The 6,546-nt window shown below is 32.6% G+C and overlaps 1 long non-coding RNA gene across 1 annotated transcript; it reads right to left on the reverse strand.

Annotated features, from left to right (window-relative positions):
• Positions 1 to 3,234: 3,234 nt before the first annotated feature.
• LOC117114342 lies at positions 3,235 to 5,117 on the reverse strand. The gene is made up of 3 exons (XR_004446347.1): positions 4,950 to 5,117; positions 4,356 to 4,436; positions 3,235 to 3,372 (listed from the first exon to the last, which is right to left on the reverse strand). It is a non-coding gene; the product is annotated as an uncharacterized LOC117114342 (long non-coding RNA).
• Positions 5,118 to 6,546: the final 1,429 nt, after the last annotated feature.

Genomic DNA, 6,546 nt, shown 5'->3' on the forward strand with positions numbered 1-6,546 from the left:
CAACTTTTTATGTTGGCGGTGGTAACAACAATAAAGGGGAAAAAAAAGTTCTAAATTCCAATTCTCCTAACGGGAAGTGTGACCCCAGTTTTTGGAAGACAATAAATTGCTTAAACCAGGGAGTTGTTATAGTGACCCTGCTTAATCTATTGCAATGACTGTAAACAGGGGGGCTGCGGATGATTACTAAAAAAATATAACCTTAAAGGCATCCTGAAGTTCAAGGGGATTAATATACTGGATTTTTAAACTATTTAAACTGCATTTAAAATTTAGAATCAAAATATATCATAGCTATTATAATTTTGGTAATTTACATTACACAAATCCTCTATTCTGATGTAACTCCAGTCCTACCTTAATCTTAGAACAGAATGAAGCCTAATTTAAACATTCACAAGATCTCAAAACAAATCTACAAAGCATGACCGAAATTGGTAAGTTAAGCTGGAAAGAGCAGTGTTTGTATAATTTGTGCTGAGAAGAGATGTTAAGCCACAAACTAAACAGAGACCAGGTGTTAAAGCCTAAGCAAGCTTCAAAATACTATAGATTCTTAAGCACATTACTCCTTATTATGACACACTGAAACAAAAAAGATGTGTTACACAATCATTAAAACCTTACCCAACCATCCATGGAAACTGCTAAAAAAGAAAATAAAAGTAGCTCAGGATCATACTACCAAATGTAAAATCTCGTATACGTCATGTAAAGTGCAAAACAAAAATACATGAAAATTGTTTTGAAGAGGTAATTTTACAAGTTTCAGCGTATTTATTGTAACGGTCATCCCGCTATAGGCCAATAAAAGACGTAAATATATAGCTACATACAGCATCACAGCTAATCAACGATTTAGAGCACAGAATGTTTACATTCTGTTACTGGTACAGAAGGATGAATTTAGGTTTAAAATACTTGATTCTGATGTCCTAACATAAGAACACAATCTGTGAGAAACTTTCCCATCCAGTAATTACCAAGATCTCAATAAATGTTTATATTTCTATTAACCAGTTAACGAACGGTGATGGTAAAAACCACGGTCTAGCTATAAAAATGACTGAATCCACTGTACTTAAACCTGACATTTCTAAATAACATCCAGCAAATTGAATCACCCATCTGAAATTATTTCTTCCTTTTCATGAATGGACAAAATGCCAATTCATGTTCATCCACAGTCAGTTTTATCAACTCTAGCAGAGGGAGTGACCAATCAGATTACCAAATGGGAAGGATTTTAACTACTTTTCAAAGTAATTGTTAAGAAAATATAAACAAATTTGTTTAATTTTTGACATTCCAGAAATTCATATGCAAGATATGCGATGTATTGGTTGTGTTCTTACTTAGCAGGAGACAAAACCAACTTGAAATCTAACCTCTTGTATAAAAAAACACAGCTTGAGAAAAGACAGTTGTGACAGGAGATTTTAAGAGGTTGTAGAAGTATGTCTGCTGGTCTCATTCTTTTATTACCCGCACAGCCAAATGCAGTGCAATGGTGTTTACTTGATACAGTAGTTAAGTACAATGTCCCTCTCCCTACATTTGCCCACTCACAGACCCTTAGTGCAAGGTTCAGTCAATGCAAAATGAACAAAATTCTTCTCACAAATAATTAACACATTTTTCTTACAAAATCGATAACAATTTGCATCTTATTGATGTAGGCCTAATTATTAGAATGGAATTAATGTTATGAGTTGCTCCTTATTTATATGATATATTTTCAAAAATGACAACTTATAAACTTGTCTCTTCTTACGTCCATACCTGTACAACAAGGTACTAAACAATACAAAGCACAAAATGCACAGTGGTCGTGACGAAGGTTGTAGCAGTGGTCGCGCGAGGGCCCTGAAAATTGTTAATGTTGTCTGCGAGTCAACAAAACAAGGTGCAGTATTAGATTTCACCCATCTGCCATTAGGGTTCTAAATCAAATTGCATAGCCAAACATTTGAAATATTGGAGAATACAAGCCGGAGACCTTGGATATGAACGACCCTACCTACCCCAGGAATAATAGCTAACTTTTTTTCATTTTTATCATGTACTTATATTTTTTTGTGTTATAATGGAGCAAAACCAGTTTCTATGTCTCTGACAATAATAATGAAGTATATCTATATAACATGGATCAAAGCAAAATAAATTTAAAGAATTAAGGATGACGCCACATCGCTGATTCTGGAATGTAGCACATTCTTCATCTAAAAAAAAAACAAAAAACAAACTAACTTTCATTATATCAAAATTACCCTTTGTTTTCAACTTCCCTGTTAATAACAAGTCCCCATCTATCACCAAATCCATATAATGATTAATGAGGCAGCGATATGAATAAAAATTTATAAATCATAATTATTGCAGTCTGGAAGCAGACAGGTTTTCCCCCTGGAAATCAGCATTGCCACAAAATTTAGGTGAACAATAAAATCATGACTTTACCAGTGAGGTATCAGTCTCTATGATTCAAGCAAGAGAAAGCTTGTAGGGCCAACTGAATGTCATCGCATGTGTTCTCAAATTGCCGCACTTCATTCTTGTTTTCTCCTGCTTCGCAAGAGCGGCTCCAAAACTTTTCAAGCGGAGATCATATATTTGTATTGTTTATTTCTTATTTCAGTACATGACAATTTTATGTATATGAAATTGAAAAATGTAGTGGCAAAACAGGGAGATTGTGGGATCATGGGCCCCATTGGATCCCCTGTTCAATATAAAATATATCCAGGTTTCTGGCATAAAGCAAATAATTGTATGTTTAGTTTATAACAAAAAAAACCCATTAGATTATAGCAAGTGGTAAATTTTTACAATAAACTATGTTATTCATGTACCATTTCATTATACTGAATAGAATGTTATTAATTTAATAGTACATTAGAATATTATTCTAATATATTAGGACTACTGTATATATTGGTAATATGAAAATAGAACATAAATATTTAAAATGATCGCTAAAGAAAACATTTTGTGTTATGTAAAGCTCAAAAAGTTACTGTAATAAGCACTATATTAATAAGACTATGAAAAATGTGGAGTGGACAGAAGAAAAATGAAAACCGAAGTAGTTAATATTCTAATATGAATAATATAAACATTACAGAAAATAAATTTAAACTACAGATACCACAATGTAACACTTATTAACACCTAGTCACTAATTCATTGGTCATTCATTGTCATTTAATATAATCTCTATATACTTACATTCTGTGTTTATTCTGTGATTCACACATTTGCAGAGTCTTTGTTTCACCACAGCAACCTGTATTCACCGGGGTCAACTGCTCTGAAATACTGTTGTCATTTGCTAAGGCATTCCCATATTATCCCAAATGAAGGAATAATAATCTGAAAGTAAGTAAACATACAGGACTATATTTTAAACTAACTGAAACAAAGATTAAAGATACTGCTGTACAAATAAACTATAACCAATAAATGCATTTTTCAAATAAAATATTTATTAAAAAGTCTAAATTAGAAGTGATTTTCAATGTTCAATCTTGAAGGCCAAACCTTTGAAGACTGAATATTTTATAGACTGATCATATTTCACTATTATAATCATATGATAAAATCTATAAACGATGATCAAATAAATGAAAATGATTTATGAATGTATTAGTTTACATACATAAATAATGATAATGTTGACAAGCTATGATAAACCTGTCATTAGCAGCTTAGGTTAGATTGTTGCAATCCAGAAAAGGGTAAAAGATGGTGAAACCCCTTTCCCTTCCCATTCCATGTGAAAATGATCAGAGAGGTCACGACTCATCACAATGTACATAAAAATTATCATTTCAGCATTTCTTTCCTACATTTTCCCTCTGTACTGCTGCTCATATGAGGCATGTTGTGGCAAAATGGCTAAGTTGTAGCAAAAATTGAAATTCAAGTTATTGGTATTTTCAGATACATATGTATGTGATCTTTAAAATGAGGGGTCATTCATTCAAATTGGACATTTCCAGCCTAAGTTATTGGAAAGTGAACGTACAGTACTCTTAGAGTCAAGATAAACATGATTTCGAGTAATTGCCTTTCAAAGTTATTTGTGCATACATTGTTTAATAGAATGAAATATAAAAATAATGTTAAAACAATTTGTTGACCACTTCCAGAACCAATACTTTGGGACATGATTAATAAGACTAATATTAAACTGTTGATCTATAGTGAAAACCAAATTTGGATTTTTAGGCAATTTTTTGAGCTCCCAAAATTTAGAGCCCATTTACTCAATACTGGACTGTGCGACAACTTAACAATTTCGCCACGACATGCCTGATGTGTGGCAGTAGCCAGCATTTTACTGATAAACTTACCAAGTATTTTTTCTCATCTTTCCTTTAAGTAGGACAGCATTATATCATCATGTACCAGGATATTTTAATAATGCACACTACCTGAAAATGAAAAATGTTGTTGCTATGGAGAGCGATCAGATGAATTTTATTTTCATTAATTTAAGATTCATTCAAGAATAAACCCTGTTAGAAATTAATAGGAAGCATTTTTGTGTTGATATATTTTGTCCAGATATGAAAATTTTCATCATAACTTTATACATGTTATTATTATTATTATTATAGGTTGTGAAGGTATAGTGGCAGGGGCCCATAAAGGTACTTTTACAGACAGCGGGGCCAGACACTTCAGCCCCACCATTGTTTGGATGATGGCTATGGCACCTCTACATGTCCAAAAATGGCACTCTCCTGCATTTTCAATATTTCACATTTGTTAAAAATGGAGAGGGTCAGGGAGGAGCAGGTGCTTGAATCCACCCCGATGTAACCTGTCACTTTTAAATAGTAAGCTAAGTAACTATTCATATACTCTATTAATTATACAGTGTCTGTTGAAAGCATCTCAAACCTATGATAAATTTCATATGAAAATTCAATGATTTTACTTACCAAGCCTTCAGTCTGGGACAGGTCATAGCGATTAGATTGGATTTAATTGGTTTGAACACCAACGGTAACATAGAAAAGTCTAAAGACTTATTTTCAATAGGGTCCTGATGGTGGTGATTGGGCTTACTACACCTGAAGATAATCCCCTACACTTTTACCGTACCGCATTCTTTAACGTACGTAAGGGTCACATTGCACATAGGACAAACAGCTTAAACATTTCATCCAAAAGACGGTGCGCTTTTTTACTTGCATTTCAGCCCACTAACTAAAATGCAAGGAGAGCAGCAGATGGAATTGAATCAGGTACCAAAGGATTTTCATGGTTCAGTGCACACACTATTTCTCCAAATTCATATTTCATTACTTTTATTTCTAATAGTTTTACTGAACAATTGCTTCTTTAAGAGTAGTATACAGCAGTATGATTTTTACCTTTACCTCCTACCTTTACCCATTTGTATCTAAAAACATAATAAATCGATTTTTGTAAATAACACAAAAATTCTAATCACCATTGTAGCAATCCTTGTAAGAAAAAACAAATATTAAATAAATATTATAAACACAAATAAAAACTTATTTGAATAAAATTACAGAAATTTAATATTCCTGTTAAAAATGGATTGTCATAAGCAAATTAACTATAATGTTTTAGATAATTGAATTCAATATTTTCACTACTTACAACACAAAGATACAAACATGTACCTAAAAAATGGTCTTAAAAAGCATTACAAATGCAATAAATTAGAAAAAAATACAAATACTAATTCATAATTTAATGTCTCAACATCATCATAGTTTTTTTACTCATAGGATTATTCACAACCCACATCTACCCTAGCAAGGTCCTCTCTAAATTTTCCATTTTTCAGATGCATATGTCCTGAAGTTAACAGCATGCATGCTGAGATTTTGAGTATTTGTTGCCAATTAAGTTTTTGCCTATAACTACCTTTGTCTGGAAGAAGCGAAATCTGTGCCAGTATAACCTGTAATTTTGCAGTCATTCCATGTTGAAAATATCCAGTGAATGAATCTAAACCTAATTAAATATTACCTCTGACTTTTATTGCAATAAAAGACTTGTCTTCTAGGCAAACAAAACAGTAACATTTGTGTCGAGTGAGGTTAATGAAAAATTGTCCCAGTTACAAGTCAGTCCTCTAGTTCTGTTATGCATATCACAAAAAGATGTATATTCTTCACATCCTAGATTCCTAAGGAATACTATTACCAATTACCATAAGTTCTGTTATTTATAGATGATGGTTAAGGTAGGCAATTAATCCATAACTTTTAGTAATACATTGTGATGAATTTTGTCTGAATAGTCAGCGATGCTTCACAATCAGAGGGACTGAAGTACACCAGAGCATGAATAAGTTTTACTACTACTACTTTCCCACACAACCCCTAAATTGTTCCACCCACCCACAAACTTTCCTGATGTTTGATAAATGTGTGAATGATAAAAACTATAAGCCTATTATTATGAACAATGTTTTAGAAAACAAGACAAAATTCATCTCACACACCGACTCTGCCATGATACGATATCGAAACTCAGTATGTAGGGAGACAACTCCAGCAT

The sequence above is a fragment of the Anneissia japonica genome, unplaced genomic scaffold, assembly GCF_011630105.1.
Source record: "Anneissia japonica isolate Jap-2015-1 unplaced genomic scaffold, ASM1163010v1 scaffold2994_len2133135_cov197, whole genome shotgun sequence".
NCBI lineage: Eukaryota > Metazoa > Echinodermata > Crinoidea > Comatulida > Comatulidae > Anneissia > Anneissia japonica.